The 17,735-nt window shown below is 53.7% G+C and overlaps 1 protein-coding gene across 5 annotated transcripts in view; it reads left to right on the top strand.

Moving 5' to 3' along the window:
• Positions 1-15,985: 15,985 nt before the first annotated feature.
• LOC134945009 (ras guanine nucleotide exchange factor F-like) overlaps positions 15,986-17,735 on the top strand; it is a 54,672-nt gene continuing 52,922 nt past the window's right edge. For 3 of the 5 annotated variants that reach the window (XM_063933989.1, XM_063933993.1, XM_063933988.1), the window contains exons 1-2: positions 15,986-16,216; positions 16,848-17,072. The gene's annotated coding sequence lies outside the window, so the exon portion shown is untranslated. The remainder of the gene's footprint in view (positions 16,217-16,847; positions 17,073-17,735) is intronic. The other 2 variants (XM_063933991.1, XM_063933990.1) reach the window with 1 other exon arrangement.

The following is a 17,735-nucleotide window of genomic DNA, read 5'->3' as shown; positions in this document are numbered from 1 at the left end:
CGGTGAAATCGGCGGCAGAAGACATCCTGTCTTCAGTCTAAGGTAGCGCACAGCACCGCAGCTGTGCGCCATTGCTCTCAGCACACTTCACACTCCGGTCACTGAGGGTGCAGTGCGCTGGGGGGGAGCGCCCTGAGACGCAATATAACAGTATATACCTTAGGTGGCAAAAAGAATACATCACATATAGCTCCTGGGCTATATGGATGTATTTTAATCCCCTGCCATTTGTACACAAAAAAGCGGGAGATAAGGACGTCGTGAAGGGGCGGAGCCTATCTCCTCAGCACACAAGCGCCATTTTCCCTCACAGCTCCGCTGGAAGGACGGCTCCCTGACTCTCCCCTGCAGTCCTGCTTCAGAATCAGGGTAAAAAAGAGAAGGGGGGGCATTTTTGGCAGCAAATAACGATAATAACAGCAGCTATAAGGGAATAACACTTATATAAGGTTATCCCTGTATATATATATATAGCGCTGGGTGTGTGCTGGCAGACTCTCCCTCTGTCTCTCCAAAGGGCTAAGTGGGGTCCTGTCCTCTATCAGAGCATTCCCGGTGTGTGTGCTGTGTCGGTACGCGTGTGTCGACATGTATGAGAAGGAAAATGATGTGGAGGCGGAGCAGTTGCCTGTGTTGGTGATGTCACCCCCTAGGGAGTCGACACCTGACTGGATGATTGTATTTAAACAATTAAGTGATAATGTCAGCAATTTGCAAAAAACTGTTGACGACATGAGACAGCCGGCAAATCAATTAGTGCCTGTCCAGGCGTCTCAGACACCGTCAGGGGCGCTAAAACGCCCGTTACCTCAGTGGGTCGACACAGACCCTGACACAGATACTGAGTCTAGTGTCGACGGTGACGAGACAAACGTAATGTTCAGTAGGGCCACACGTTACATGATCACGGCAATGAAAGAGGCATTGAACCTTTCTGACACTACAAGTACCACAAAGAAGGGTATTATGTGGGGTGAGAAAAAACTACCAATAGTTTTTCCTGAGTCAGAGGAAATAAATGAGGTGTGTGAAAAAGCGTGGGTTTCCCCCGATAAAAAACAGCTAATTTCTAAAAAATTATTAGCATTATATCCCTTCCCGCCAGAGGTTAGGGCGCGTTGGGAAACACCCCCTAGGGTAGATAAGGCGCTCACACGTTTATCTAAACAAGTAGCGTTACCGTCTCCTGATACGGCCACCCTCAAAGAACCAGCTGATAGAAGGCTGGAAAATATCCTAAAAAGTATATACACACATACTGGTGTTATACTGCGACCAGCAATCGCCTCAGCCTGGATGTGCAGTGCTGGAGTCGCATGGTCGGATTCCCTGACTGAGAATATTGATACCCTGGATAGGGACAATATTTTGTTAACTATAGAATATTTAAAGGATGCATTACTATATATGCGTGATGCACAGAGGGATATTTGCACCCTGGCATCAAGAGTAAGTGCTATGTCCATCTCTGCCAGAAGAGCGTTATGGACGCGACAGTGGTCAGGGGATGCGGATTCCAAACGGCACATGGAAGTATTGCCGTATAAAGGGGAGGAGTTATTTGGGGCTGGTCTATCGGACCTGGTGGCCACGGCAACGGCTGGAAAATCCACCTTTTTACCCCAGGTCACTCCACATCAGCAGAAAAAGACACCGTCTTTTCAAACTCAGTCCTTTCGTTCCCATAAGTACAAGCGAGCAAAAGGCCACTCTTTTCTGCCCCGGGGCAGAGGAAGAGGAAAAAGACTGCACCATGCAGCCGCTTCACAGGAGCAGAAGCCCTCCCCTGCTTCTGCCAAGTCTTCAGCATGACGCTGGGGCTTTACAAGCAGACTCAGATATGGTGGGGGCCCGTCTCAAGAATTTCAACGCGCAGTGGGCTCACTCGCAAGTGGATCCCTGGATTCTACAGGTAGTATCGCAAGGGTACAAACTGGAATTCGAGGCATTTCCCCATCGTCGGTTCCTGAAGTCTGCTTTACCAAAGTCTCCCTCCGACAGGGAGGCAGTTTTGGAAGCCATTCACAAGCTGTATTCCCAGCAGGTGATAATCAAGGTACCCCTCCTACAACAGGGAAAGGGGTATTATTCCACACTATTTGTGGTACCGAAGCCGGACGGCTCGGTAAGACCTATTCTAAATCTGAAATCTTTGAACCTGTACATACAAAAATTCAAGTTCAAGATGGAGTCACTCAGAGCAGTGATAGCGAATCTGGAAGAAGGGGACTTTATGGTGTCCCTGGACATAAAGGATGCTTACCTGCATGTCCCAATTTGCCCTTCACATCAAGGGTACCTCAGGTTCGTGGTGCAAAACTGTCATTATCAGTTTCAGACGCTGCCGTTTGGATTGTCCACGGCACCTCGGGTCTTTACCAAGGTAATGGCCGAAATGATGTTTCTTCTACGAAGAAAAGGCGTATTAATTATCCCTTACTTGGACGATCTCCTGATAAGGGCAAGGTCCAGGGAACAGCTGGGGGACGTAGTAGTACTAACCCAAATAGTGCTGCAACAGCACGGGTGGATTCTGAATTTTCCAAAATCTCAATTGACCCCGACGACACGTCTGCTGTTCCTGGGAATGATTCTGGCCACGGTTCAGAAAAAGGTGTTTCTTCCGGAGGAGAAAGCCAAGGAGTTATCCGAACTTGTCAGGAACCTCCTAAAACCAGGGAAAGTGTCTGTGCATCAATGCACAAGAGTCCTGGGAAAGATGGTGGCTTCTTACGAAGCGATTCCATTCGGCAGATTCCACGCACGAACTTTTCAGTGGGATCTGCTGGACAAATGGTCCGGATCACATCTGCAGATGCATCAGCGGATAACCTTATCGCCACGGACAAGGGTGTCTCTTCTGTGGTGGTTGCAGAGTGCTCATCTGTTAGAGGGCCGCAGATTCGGCATACAGGACTGGGTCCTGGTGACCACGGATGCCAGTCTGAGAGGCTGGGGAGCGGTCACACAGGGAAGAAACTTCCAGGGAGTATGGTCAAGCCTGGAGATGTCTCTTCACATAAATATACTGGAGCTAAGAGCGATTTACAATGCTCTAAGTCTGGCAAAACCCCTGCTTCAGGGTCAGCCGGTGTTGATCCAGTCAGACAACATCACGGCAGTCGCCCACGTAAACAGACAGGGCGGCACAAGAAGCAGGACAGCAATGGCAGAAGCTGCAAGGATTCTTCGCTGGGCGGAAGATCATGTGATAGCACTGTCAGCAGTATTCATTCCGGGAGTGGACAACTGGGAAGCAGACTTCCTCAGCAGACACGATCTGCACCCGGGAGAGTGGGGACTTCATCCAGAAGTCTTCCACATGATTGTGAACCGTTGGGAAAAACCAATGGTGGATATGATGGCGTCCCGCCTCAACAAAAAACTGGACAGGTATTGCGCCAGGTCAAGAGACCCTCAGGCAATAGCTGTGGAAGCTCTGGTAACACCGTGGGTGTTCCAGTCAGTGTATGTGTTCCCTCCTCTGCCTCTCATACCAAAAGTACTGAGAATTATACGGCAAAAGGGAGTAAGAACGATACTAGTGGCTCCGGATTGGCCAAGAAGAACTTGGTACCCGGAACTTCAAGAGATGCTCACGGAGGATCCGTGGCCTCTACCTCTAAGACGGGACCTGCTTCAGCAGGGACCGTGTCTATTCCAAGACTTACCGCGGCTGCGTTTGACGGCATGGCGGTTGAACGCCGAATTCTAAGGGAAAAAGGCATTCCGGAAGAGGTCATTCCTACACTGGTAAAAGCCAGGAAGGAGGTGACTGCACAACATTATCACCGCATTTGGAGGAAATATGTTGCGTGGTGTGAGGCCAGGAAGGCCCCCACGGAGGAATTTCAACTGGGTCGATTCCTACATTTCCTGCAAACAGGATTGTCTATGGGCCTCAAATTGGGGTCCATTAAGGTTCAAATTTCGGCCCTGTCGATTTTCTTCCAGAAAGAATTGGCTTCAGTTCCTGAAGTCCAGACTTTTGTAAAAGGAGTACTACATATACAGCCCCCGGTTGTGCCCCCAGTGGCACCGTGGGATCTTAATGTAGTCTTGGATTTTCTCAAATCCCATTGGTTTGAGCCGCTGAAATCGGTGGAGTTGAAGTATCTTACATGGAAAGTAACCATGCTACTGGCCCTGGCTTCAGCCAGGAGAGTATCAGAATTGGCGGCTTTATCATATAAGAGCCCATATCTGATTTTCCATACGGACAGGGCAGAACTGCGGACGCGTCCTCATTTTCTGCCTAAGGTGGTGTCAGCGTTTCACCTGAACCAGCCTATTGTGGTGCCTGCGGCTACTAACGATTTGGAGGATTCCAAGTTGTTGGACGTGGTCCGGGCGTTGAAAATATATATTTCAAGAACGGCGGGAGTCAGAAAGTCTGACTCACTGTTTATATTGTATGCACCCAACAAGATGGGTGCTCCTGCTTCTAAGCAGACGATTGCTCGTTGGATTTGTAGCACAATTCAACTTGCACATTCTGTGGCAGGCTTGCCACAACCTAAATCTGTCAAGGCCCATTCCACAAGGAAAGTGGGCTCATCCTGGGCGGCTGCCCGGGGGGTCTCGGCATTACAACTCTACCGAGCTGCTACTTGGTCAGGGGCAAACACGTTTGCAAAATTCTACAAATTTGATACCCTGGCTGAGGAGGACCTTGAGTTCTCTCATTCGGTGCTGCAGAGTCATCCGCACTCTCCCGCCCGTTTGGGAGCTTTGGTATAATCCCCATGGTCCTGACGGAGTCCCCAGCATCCACTTAGGACGTTAGAGAAAATAAGAATTTACTTACCGATAATTCTATTTCTCGTAGTCCGTAGTGGATGCTGGGCGCCCATCCCAAGTGCGGATTGTCTGCAATACTTGTACATAGTTATTGTTACAAACAAATTTGGGTTGTTATTGTTGTGAGCCGTCTGTTCAGAGGCTCCTACGTTTGTCATACTGTTAACTGGGTTCAGATCACAAGTTATACGGTGTGATTGGTGTGGCTGGTATGAGTCTTACCCGGGATTCAATATCCTTCCTTATTGTTTACGCTCGTCCGGGCACAGTATCCTAACTGAGGCTTGGAGGAGGGTCATAGGGGAGGAGCCAGTACACACCACCTAATCCTAAAGCTTTATTTTTGTGCCCTGTCTCCTGCGGAGCCGCTATTCCCCATGGTCCTGACGGAGTCCCCAGCATCCACTACGGACTACGAGAAATAGAATTATCGGTAAGTAAATTCTTATTTTTACAGCCCCTGACGGTGTCTGAGACGCCTGGGCAGGTACTAACTGGTTTGCCGGCCGTCTCATGTCGTCAACTGATTTTTGTAATGTGCTGACATTATCACGTAATTCCATAAACAAAGCCATCCATTCCGGTGTCGACTCCCTGGGGGGTGACATCACCATTACCGGCAATTGCTCTGCCTCCACACCAACATCGTCCTCATACATGTCGACACACACGTACCGACACACAGCAGACACACAGGGAATGCTCTATTGAAGACAGGACCCCACTAGCCCTTTGGGGAGACAGAGGGAGAGTTTGCCAGCACACACCCAAGCGCTATAATATATATGGGAACAACCCTATATAAGTGTTGTATCCTTATAGCAGCTTAAATATAGTAATATCGCCAAAAAAAGTGCCCCCCCCCTCTCTGTTTTACCCTGTTTCTGTAGTGCAGTGCAGGGGAGAGTCCTGGGAGCCTTCCTCACAGCGGAGCTGAGCAGGAAAATGGCGCTGTGTGCTGAGGAGAATAAGCCCCGCCCCCTATTTCGGCGGGCTCTTCTCCCGGAGTTTGTGAGATCTGGCAGGGGTTAAATACATCCATATAGCCTCAAGGGCTATATGTGATGTATTTTTAGCCATAAGAAAGGTATTATACATTGCTGCCCAGGGCGCCCCCCCCCCCAGCGCCCTGCACCCTCAGTGACCGCTGTGTGAAGTGTGCTGACAACAATGGCGCACAGCTGCAGTGCTGTGCGCTACCTCATGAAGACGTAAAAGTCTTCTGCCGCCTGTTTCTGGACCTCTTCAATCTTCGGCATCTGCAAGGGGGGTCGGCGGCGCGGCTCCGGGACCGGACTCCATGGCTGGGCCTGTGTTCGATCCCTCTGGAGCTAATGGTGTCCAGTAGCCTAAGAAGCCAATCCATCCTGCACGCAGGTGAGTTCACTTCTCTCCCCTAAGTCCCTCGATGCAGTGAGCCTGTTGCCAGCAGGACTCACTGAAAATAAAAAACCTAAAAACTTTTTCTAAGCAGCTCTTTAGGAGAGCCACCTAGATTGCACCCTGCTCGGACGGGCACAAAAACCTAACTGAGGCTTGGAGGAGGGTCATAGGGGGAGGAGCAAGTGCACACCACCTGATCCTAAAGCTTTATTTTTGTGCCCTGTCTCCTGCGGAGCCGCTAATCCCCATGGTCCTGACGGAGTCCCAGCATCCACTAGGACGTCGGAGAAAAAAAAAAAAACTAGCAAAAGAAGCATGCGCGCCGAAAAATGGGCGTGGCCACACCCCCAGAAGGTGTGTGGTCATGCACCAAAAGGGGTGTGGCCACTGAAAATGGCCCACAGTGCCAGTTACATTGCCCCACAGTGCCAGATACAATGCCCCACAGTGCCAGATACATGCCCCACAGTGCCAGATACATGCCCCACAGTGCCAGATACATGCCCCACAGTGCCAGATACATGCCCCACAGTGCCAGATACATTGCCAGATACATTGCCCCACAGTGCCAGTTACATTGCCCCACAGTGCCAGTTACATTGCCCCACAGTGCCAGTTACATTGCCCCACAGTGCCAGATACATTGCCCCACTGTGCCAAATACATTGCCCCACTGTGCCAGATACATGCCCCGCTGTGTCAGATACATTGCCCCGCTGTGCCAGATACATACCCCGCTGTGCCAGATACATGCCCCGCTGTGCCAGATACATTGCCCCGCTGTGCCAGATACATTGCCCCACAGTGCCAGATACATGCCCCACATTGCCAGTTACATTGCCCCACAATGCCAGATACATTGCCCCACTGTGCCAGATACATTGCCCCACTGTGCCAGATACATTGCCCCACTGTGCCAGATACATGCCCCACAGTGCCAGATACATGCCCCACAGTGCCAGATACATGCCCCACAGTGCCAGATACATTGCCAGATACATTGCCCCACAGTGCCAGTTACATTGCCCCACAGTGCCAGTTACATTGCCCCACAGTGCCAGTTACATTGCCCCACAGTGCCAGTTACATTGCCCCACAGTGCCAGTTACATTGCCCCACAGTGCCAGATACATTGCCCCACTGTGCCAAATACATTGCCCCACTGTGCCAGATACATGCCCCGCTGTGCCAGATACATTGCCCCACAGTGCCAGATACATACCCCGCTGTGCCAGATACATTGCCCCGCTGTGCCAGATACATTGCCCCACAGTGCCAGATACATGCCCCACATTGCCAGTTACATTGCCCCACAATGCCAGTTACATTGCCCCACTGTGCCAGATACATTGCCCCACTGTGCCAGATACATTGCCCCACTGTGCCAGATACATTGCCCCACTGTGCCAGATACATTGCCCCACAGTGCCAGACACATACCCCGCTGTGCCAGATACATGCCCCGCTGTGCCAGATACATGCCGCGCTGTGCCAGATACATTGCCCCACAGTGCCAGATACATGCCCCACATTGCCAGTTACATTGCCCCACAGTGCCAGTTACATTGCCCCACAGTGCCAGATACATTGCCCCACTGTGCCAGATACATTCCCCACTGTGCCCCACTGTGCCAGATACATGCCCCACTGTGCCAGATACATGCCCCACTGTGCCAGATACATGCCCCACTGTGCCAGATACATGCCCCACTGTGCCAGATACATTGCCCCACAGTGCCAGATACATGCCCCTCAGTGCCAGATACATTTCCTTACTGTGCCAGATACATTGCCCCACTGTGTCAGATACATGCCCCACTGTGCCAGATACATGCCCCACTGTGCGCCCCCCCTCCCCCGGTCACTCACCTGCTGTTGTGTCTGTGAGGGGAGGAGAGCGCAGCGCCTCCCCTTCCACTCACCGCTCCCGGTCTCCGGCGGCTGTGTGGCGCCGGTTCGTCAGCCAATCAGAGCTTGCGGACCGGCAGCCAATCAGGAGCCGGTCCGCAAGCTCTGATTGGCTAACGCCGGAGACCGGACACGCAGCGCTGCTGGCAGCGCTGTTAGTGCTCTGGCGGCGGTGAGGGGAGGGAGAGACGCTGCGCTCTCCTCCCCTCACATTTCGGCGTGATGGGGGCGAGTGGGGCATGATGCCCTGGCAGCCGGCGGCGCCCCCCTCTCCTGGGCCTGCCAAGGCGCCCAGGGCACGTGCCACACTCACCCTACCCTTGTTACGCCTCTGATCAGCAGCCAGCTTTTACTCCCCTGCTCCCAGCACACTGGCTGTCTTTCCCCCGCCTCCAGCTTCAGTCACAGGCTGCTACCGCCTCTCCCTGCCTGCATCAGCCGATGCTGGATTTCTTTCTTCCGCTCCCAGCACCAGGCACACTAGTGGTTCTCCCCCTCCTCCGGCCTCAGGTACAGGCTGCTGCCGACTGCCCCCTCCCTGCATTATCCGCAAAGGCAGCAAAGTATTTTGACCAAAGTTAAAAGTATAAACAATTCTGTTTGGTAAATAAAATTATTTTTGCATTTTGCACAGAACAGTGATGTTATACATTTTCATTAAACATTTAAAAAATCAAATGTTTATTCTTACAGTGAAATATTACATTTCTGAATTTAAAGAATAAATTGAAAAAAAAGCTATGACATTCCATAGACAAAAAACCTTACGGTTTCACATGTCCCATTAAGGCTTCTTACACATGATCTGGCATTTCAGAAACCTGTTGTAACTCTTCCACTCAAATTCCAAAAAGCAATGAAATTCCGATCATTAAATGGACGTGTTTCTTGCGCAATACAGATATGGTATGCCATCACAGCCTGTGGGTAAGTGCAGATTCAGCACTCTCAGAGTGAGATTGCTGTCACTCACACAATGGTGGCGCTACTAATTCACAGATTTGTGTGCTCATTGGAATACACACATGCAGTCTATGCAACTGAAGGTCTGAGCAGAAGAAAAAGCTGCTCGGATGAGGTACCAGTGGTGTTGACTGGAGGGAGGAGACAGAGCAGTGTGGATGGGGACAGAAATGCGTGGATAGGGGGAAGACTGAGCAGCACTGATGGATGGTCAAAGCAACACAGACCCGAAACCCATCAGAATGTCAACGCTGAAATCCCGACAGCCGGCAACCTAAACGTAAGTAATGTATAGAGGGTGGGTTAGGGTTAGACGAGAGGGGGTAACATACTTATTGCCCCCGTGTCGGGATTTCAAACATCGGGATGCTGGCAACGGTATTGTAACCACCGGCATCCCTTCCAGCGGTCAAACATACTGAACCCACACCATGTTAATGCAGAAATAGTGTAACTGTAATCAATAATGAACAGCAATAAAAAAAAATGTTCACCAAACCTGTGTAATGGTATCACAGCACAATAATTGTCAAACAGCAGTCAGTTTATGGGGTATACATAATCACCCCTCCATCCAGGACAAAGTTAGACAGTACCATTTTGTTGTATTCACACCATCCGCATGGTGCACTCCATGTTTTTATACAATTGCATTATTATGGATAGGTATACAGTGTTGTTCTATTTTAGTTATTTTTTTCTATTGCTATGAAGCTCAGTCGTATAGAATAAACATATTTATTAAATTTGCGCTTTCCTCTTTTACCATTTTAGTTAACTCACTTCTCTCCCGTGCACAGAAACAGGAACACTTGCCGCACACAGCAGCAACTACCCCGAGGCTGCGTTACACAGAAGCAAGAATCTCATCATTCGTCACTGCCTGCAGCAGTCACATGACCTGATGACATGAGAAGTAGTTTTGCAATTACCATGACGCCCTCACGATGGTACATGGAGATGCAATGTCTCCGCTCTCTGCTAGGTGGCGGCCAATCATGGTTACTGAATTGATAACATTATTTGCAGCAGTTGACTCAGTTGAGCCCAGACCTGTACACCCAACGGAGACCACTGAAGTCTGGTCAGTGCCTGTGTGAGAGGTGCGGCTGCTGTGTGGTGGTGCCTGCTGCCGTGCAGGTGTAGACTCGGTACTCACCAGGCGCCGCTCTCTCTCACCTTCAGGTACCGGAACCTTCAACGGACCTGGAAATCTACAGTCGGATCCGGACACGGCGATTCCCTCTCGGAGCTGACCGACGACCGAGCTGAGGAGAGAATAATATACCTTAAAGGGGGTATCGACCCTTCCTCCTCTGGAACAGGGGATACCCCAGGGGTGACCGCGACCTTCACCGGTTGGGTGAATGGTCATCACCGGCACGAAGCCTCAGCCACCCAGATTTCACACACTCGCGCTCTCGCACGTAGTGTGATGAAAAGGATTCTCACGTCCGTGAGCAATCCCGATTCCGGCGCTCGGGGACAGACCAGGGACAAACGCACACAGATGTTACTCACCGTCAGTTTCGCACTGCGAACGTCTTCTTCTCTTACAGGTCCCTGTAAGGAGGTAAACAAACAAGCAAACAGCCGTGCAGGGCCTAACTCTAACCTAGTGTCACACCCTATACTAACTACAACGGCAGAGCCCTCGAACTAGCTCTGTGGGTGTGGTGCAACAAAACTAAACACACTTAACGAGCTCACACTTTGCCCCGCACGGTAACATACATCACGATACACAATGCAAGCGACGGTACGGTCCCTTTAGTTACCCGACTCAGAACACCCAGTAGTGGGGGCCGCACAGCTCACCCACCTACCGTACTCTCTCCTTAGGGCTCAGGCCGAGCGGGCCTGCCTACCTAACACCTCAGGGTGGCCTGGGCCTAGTGCCCGGTGCCACCTTTATTCAAATCGGGGGCACTTGTTCACTGGGCCTAGCGCCCCCTAACTGCACACAGGCCGGAGGCCTGACTTCGCCCACGGGCCTAGCGCCCGCCTAACTTGCTGCCCGTTGGGTGACCTGGGCCTTGTGCCCAGGGTCACCTTATATGTACCTACTGCCAAAATACACTAGGGCCTAGCGCCCTCTAATGCCCCACAGGCCTATCGCCTGATATGCCCCCGGGCCTAGTGCCCGCCTAACTGGTGCCCGTTGGGTGACCTGGGCCTAATGCCCAGGGTCACCTTAATGTACCCCTAATTGGCCACGGGCCTGGAGGGCCCGACTAAACGCCCCCACGGGCCAGGAGGGCCCGACTATGTGCCCACGGGCCAGGAGGGCCCGACTATGTGCCCACGGGCCGGGAGGGCCCGACTACGTGCCCACAGGCCGGGAGGGCCTGACTGTGCCCACGGGCCTAATGCCCGAACACCCGGTGGTCTAGGGAGGAGAGAAGGGGGCACCTTAGAAGGGCCTACCTGCGGTGGAGAAGGCTGCAGTGGGGAACTGCACAGCTCAATTGCTTCCCACCACTGCAGCGCTTCTCGGCCTGGATGAACTCTTCTGCCGCTGGCCCGTCCTGGCCAGCGGCGCCGCCGTCTCCTCGCCGCGTCCAGCCGCCGCTGGACATCTTCTTCCCGGAGCCCGACGTCTTCCGGCCTCTTCAGCGGCCACCGGAGCTCCTCTTCCCACGGCCGTCGTCTTCTCCTCGGCGCCGGACTATCTTCCGCGCTCCGGCGCGCCGACGACCTTCTCCGCTGCTCCCGCCCGTCCTCTTCGCCGCTCTTCGGCGCAGCCTTTTCTTCAGGCTCCCGCCCGGCGTCTGACGTCAGACGCCGGGGGCGGGGCCTATGACGCGGCGAGCGCCGATTGGCTCGCCGCGCCCCTCTCCGATTGGCTGCCGCTCCGGGAGCCGCGATTGGCTCCCGGAGGGCGCCAAGATTCAAACGCCCCTGCAGTCTCTTGTCCGGTGCAGGGAAAAAGGTAATCCCTGCACCGGACACCCGCCGCCGCCACACACTGACAGGCGCTGGGGACAGACAAGCTGTCCCCGCGCTGTCAGAGACATTGTCCCGCAGGGGACACAGGCGCCCTGGCTGCTGCAGCTGGAATGTGTCCTGTAAAACAGGACACATTCCCACATTTCCCCCCCCCCTTTTTCCTTTGTAGTCCCTACAAAGATCTCCACGACGTCCATCGTCCGCGGGTCAGGGAATTCCAAGGTCCTTCCGGCGAGGGTGCATTCGGGGGCCCAGCCTGGACCAGCTGTGACCCCACATCCTTCCTCCTCCAGCTCCGGGTTCCTCTTACGTCCTGACCTCCATCGGCGGATCCTCTGGGGGAGTGGCATCTCCTCACGGTCGCTTGACGTTGGCCACCATGGGGAATCTTCTTCCACGGGGACAACAGTCACCCACTCTTGACCTTCGATATCATCTGTGGCATCGTCCCTGTCTTCAGGGGGTGGTACCGACCACCACCCAACAGCGGAATCCTCCGGGGCATCTGTTTCCTTCCGGGCAACAACCACCATCTGTCGCATCTCCTCGTGGGGCATCTCCAAAGGTCCCATGTCTTCCTCTGGAACGGGTCCTCCCACGGCATTACGATCCTCTCCCCGTACGTCCGTCCAACTCGGTACTTCCGGCAGGTATTGCTCCAGGACTATCTTCTCCTCTTCATGGAGGGCATTCAATTGGGAGCACGACTCCACCCGATCCTGCCAGTCACTCTCGTCGGCGCTTCCGATGCCAGAGTCGTCCTCCATCTGTTCTTGGAGGGATTCGTCGGCGGACAGCTCACCGTAGTCCGAGTCCTCCTCCGATATCTGGACTGGGGTATTACTTTCCTCCTCAGCGTACTTCTTCGCTTCCGCTGGCACCTCTGCTTCCTCAGCGTACTCCTTCGCTTCCGCTGGATTCTTTACCTCCTCAGCGTACTCCTTCGCTTCCGCTGGCACCTCTGCTTCCTCAGCGTACTCCTTCGCTTCCGCTGGCATCTCTTGGTACCCAGGACACTCCTGTTCCGCACGTCCTGGTCGTGGACGGTTCCATCGCGGGGAGATTCCGGACATCTCCGTCACTGGGTCTTCACGCTTTTCTTCGCAGCGTGGTCTCTTCACCTCCCAGTCGTCCACCTCCGCCTTATGCGGGAAAGGATTCTGCCTTACTGGGGTCACTTTCTTGGGACAGAGTAGGTCCGCAGCATCTTCCCAGGGGCACTCACTGGCCGCATGTCCTGGTCGCCGACACTTCCAACAAGGGAGGGCCACTGCCGCCTTCTCCAAGACGGGTTCCTGGTCCACCTCCTTCACTGGGGAATCTTCACCCGTTGGTTCCGGCTCAGAGGAAATGGGTACCTGCGAACTACCTTCAAGCAGGGTCTTCCGCTCCATTTCCCTGGTTTCCTCCTCCCATCTCTGGGCGCGACCATCCGCAATCATCCGGTCTTCATTCCACGGACAATCGGGAAGCGCATGTCCTCTCGCCTCGCAGAGCGCACACACAGGCTCTGCAGCCACCCGGTCCCAAAGCTGCTGACGAGACTCCGTCATCTGCTTCACCGTGGCCTCGTAGTCCGTCCTGTCTTCTGTCCATGGACATTCCAGGAGCCGATGTCGGGGATCTCCACAGTTTTCACACCAGGAATCAACCTCGTCTTGGCTCAACTCTTCGTCCCAGGGACAACTGTTGTGCTCATGCCCGTAGTTTCCGCAGAGCAAACACCAGGACTCCTTCGTCGCTTGGCCCTTCTGACGTCTTCGGTCCGCTTCCTGGACCACCTTCTTTGGGGACGTCTCTCGCCAAGTACACTCGCTGGCAAAGTGCCCTGTTTGCCGACATTTCTTGCAGGGCGTCACAGCGGCCTTCTTGCGCCCCTTCTCCCGGCGCTCTTCTTTTCCACGCTGGATCGACAGCTGCACCATCTTCAGGATGTCTGCCCCAGACACCGTCACCCAGTCGCTCTGGTCCGCACACATCCGGGGGTGAGTCTTCTCCGGAGCCGTCCGCAGGGAGGTCTTCTTGGTGGCGTTCCACATCGTGTCCGTGATCCGGTCTCTTTTATCCTGCCGACTACGCCAAGTGTGAGAGGTGCGGCTGCTGTGAGGTGGTGCCTGCTGCCGTGCAGGTGTAGACTCGGTACTCACCAGGCGCCGCTCTCTCTCTCACCTTCAGGTACCGGAACCTTCAACGGACCTGGAAATCTTCAGTCGGATCCGGACACGGCGATTCCCTCTCGGAGCTGACCGACGACCGAGCTGAGGAGAGAATAATATACCTTAAAGGGGGTATCGACCCTTCTTCCTCTGGAACAGGGGATACCCCAGGGGTGACCGTGACCTTCACCGGTTGGGTGAATGGTCATCACCGGCACGAAGCCTCAGCCACCCAGATTTCACACACTCGCGCTCTCGCACGTAGTGTGATGAAAAGGATTCTCACGTCCGTGAGCAATCCCGATTCCGGCGCTCAGGGACAGACGGGACAAACGCACACAGATGTTACTCACCGTCCGTTTCGCACTGCGAACGTCTTCTTCTCTTACAGGTCCCTGTAAGGAGGTAAACAAACAAGCAAACAGCCGTGCAGGGCCTAACTCTAACCTAGTGTCACACCCTATACTAACTACAACGGCAGAGCCCTCGAACTAGCTCTGTGGGTGTGGTGCAACAAAACTAAACACACTTAACGAGCTCACACTTTGCCCCGCACGGTAACATACATCACGATACACAATGCAAGCGACGGTACGGTCCCTTTAGTTACCCGACTCAGAACACCCAGTAGTGGGGGCCGCACAGCTCACCCACCTACCGTACTCTCTCCTTAGGGCTCAGGCCGAGCGGGCCTGCCTACCTAACACCTCAGGGTGGCCTGGGCCTAGTGCCCGGTGCCACCTTTATTCACCTCGGGGGCACTTGTTCACTGGGCCTAGCGCCCCCTAACTGCACACAGGCCGGAGGCCTGACTTCGCCCACGGGCCTAGCGCCCGCCTAACTTGCTGCCCGTTGGGTGACCTGGGCCTTGTGCCCAGGGTCACCTTATATGTACCTACTGCCAAAATACACTAGGGCCTAGCGCCCTCTAATGCCCCACAGGCCTATCGCCTGATATGCCCCCGGGCCTAGTGCCCGCCTAACTGGTGCCCGTTGGGTGACCTGGGCCTAATGCCCAGGGTCACCTTAATGTACCCCTAATTGGCCACGGGCCAGGAGGGCCCGACTATGTGCCCACGGGCCAGGAGGGCCCGACTATGTGCCCACGGGCCAGGAGGGCCCGACTATGTGCCCACGGGCCAGGAGGGCCCGACTATGTGCCCACGGGCCAGGAGGGCCCGACTATGTGCCCACGGGCCAGGAGGGCCCGACTATGTGCCCACGGGCCGGGAGGGCCCGACCACGTGCCCACAGGCCGGGAGGGCCTGACTGTGCCCACGGGCCTAATACCCGAACACCCGGTGCTCTAGGGAGGAGAGAAGGGGGCACCTTAGAAGGGCCTACCTGCGGTGGAGAAGGCTGCAGTGGGGAACTGCACAGCTCAATTGCTTCCCACCACTGCAGCGCTTCTCGGCCTGGATGAACTCTTCTGCCGCTGGCCCGTCCTGGCCAGCGGCGCCGCCGTCTCCTCGCCGCGTCCAGCCGCCGCTGGACATCTTCTTCCCGGAGCCCGACGTCTTCCGGCCTCTTCAGCGGCCACCGGAGCTCCTCTTCCCACGGCCGTCGTCTTCTCCTCGGCGCCGGACTATCTTCCGCGCTCCGGCGCGCCGACGACCTTCTCCGCTGCTCCCGCCCGTCCTCTTCGCCGCTCTTCGGCGCGGCCTTTTCTTCAGGCTCCCGCCCGGCGTCTGACGTCAGACGCCGGGGGCGGGGCCTATGACGCGGCGAGCGCCGATTGGCTCGCCGCGCCCCTCTCCGATTGGCTGCCGCTCCGGGAGCCGCGATTGGCTCCCGGAGGGCGCCAAGATTCAAACGCCCCTGCAGTCTCTTGTCCGGTGCAGGGAAAAAGGTAATCCCTGCACCGGACACCCGCCGCCGCCACACACTGACAGGCGCTGGGGACAGACAAGCTGTCCCCGCGCTGTCAGAGACATTGTCCCGCAGGGGACACAGGCGCCCTGGCTGCTGCAGCTGGAATGTGTCCTGTAAAACAGGACACATTCCCACACCTGCATCCGGAAGATCTAGGACCCGTACTTGTATACCCGGGCGGCCTGGTGAGTGACCCTGCACTGTCATGTCAGAGAACGCATGAATCAATGTGGATAGATACTGGGGTCCTCTAACTAATGTCGCACCCATGCATGTACCATATTAGTACTGGGGTTTAACATCACATTGCTATACTGTATGTATGATTTGAAGGGGTCTGTATCATATCAGTATACTGGAGTGTTATAGTTAATGTTACATATCACACCTATGTATCCTGTATAATAAGGCTAAAGCTGCTCCTCGGCTCTATAGAGGGAAGTAAAGTGTTTTGTGTACTGGGGGCCACTAGAAGGTGCCTGACAGAGCAATTTAAGTGTTGCTCCGTCTGGGCGTGCACAGCAGCCTGTGCTGACACTACTTTTATGTTGTTGTCATTTTGACGGGCTGGTATCTAGTATGTATCATATTAGTATACTGGGATCTTATATGTAATATAACATATCACCAGGGCCGTAACTAGGGTAGTGCGGATGGTGTTTGACCCACAGCACATTTGCCAATCTGGGATTCAGCAGGTACTACACAGCAGGCTCAAGCCCAGTACAGGAGGAATGAGTAGGCACAGCCCCTTTTATCACATCAAGGCAGAGACAGGAGCAGCACCCTATCAGTAATCTCTTTCCACATAACCAGGAAGTGGGGAGCTGCATAGTATCTCCAGTCCATACACTCTTGGCATTCATCGGGACCCAGGAGCATGGAGAGGAGGCTCTGATAAGACTACACTCTGCTACACTTACCTGGGAACACTGCAGGGGAGCAGCACTGAAGCCTGACACTCTAAACAGCGCAGCCTGCAGACACCTCGGACTATGGAGAGGCATTGTTAACCCTGCACTGACCACAGCACACAGTGACGTAAGGAAAAGAGGTTTAACTAGAGATTACAAACTGCAGCTGACCATCCTATCCAGTATTGTGACACACTACAGTCTGGAGACTCACAAGCAGGCACCTAAATAAGCACTTGTTTGTGTAACACACTTGTTTAGCACGCATGTGGCCTAAAATGAACGTTGTTAGGGTTCTATTCATGAAACAGTGAAAAGAGTGGAGAAGTGAGCCTGTGGCAAAGTTGCCTATGGCAACCAATCAGCTGCTCTGTACAATTGTAAATTATAAGTGTTACTTCACTGCGGATTGGTTGCCATGGGCAACTTCTCTCCTGGGTCTCACTTCTCCACAATTTTTACTGCTGCATAAATAGACCTAATGAGAGAATATTGCTAAAGTGCATAGTGAAACGCCATATATTGACATTTGACAAGCTGGTTTTATTGATTCATTGTATGGTTTTATCATTTATTTGTTTTGTTTTATGATAGATGAATGTATGCATTTTTATGTTTATAAGTGTCTGTACTGTTGAACAATACGTATATTATGGGCTCTGCTATCTGGTGTTAGTAAACCAAAAAAGTAAGCAAGTGGACAAAACCATGTTGCACTGCAGGTGGGGCAGATGTAACATGTACAGAGAGATTTGGGTGGGTTATTTTGTTTCTGTGCAGGGTAAATAAT

The sequence above is a fragment of the Pseudophryne corroboree genome, chromosome 7, assembly GCF_028390025.1.
Source record: "Pseudophryne corroboree isolate aPseCor3 chromosome 7, aPseCor3.hap2, whole genome shotgun sequence".
Lineage (NCBI taxonomy): Eukaryota > Metazoa > Chordata > Amphibia > Anura > Myobatrachidae > Pseudophryne > Pseudophryne corroboree.
This window is presented reverse-complemented; position numbering and strand designations above follow the sequence as displayed.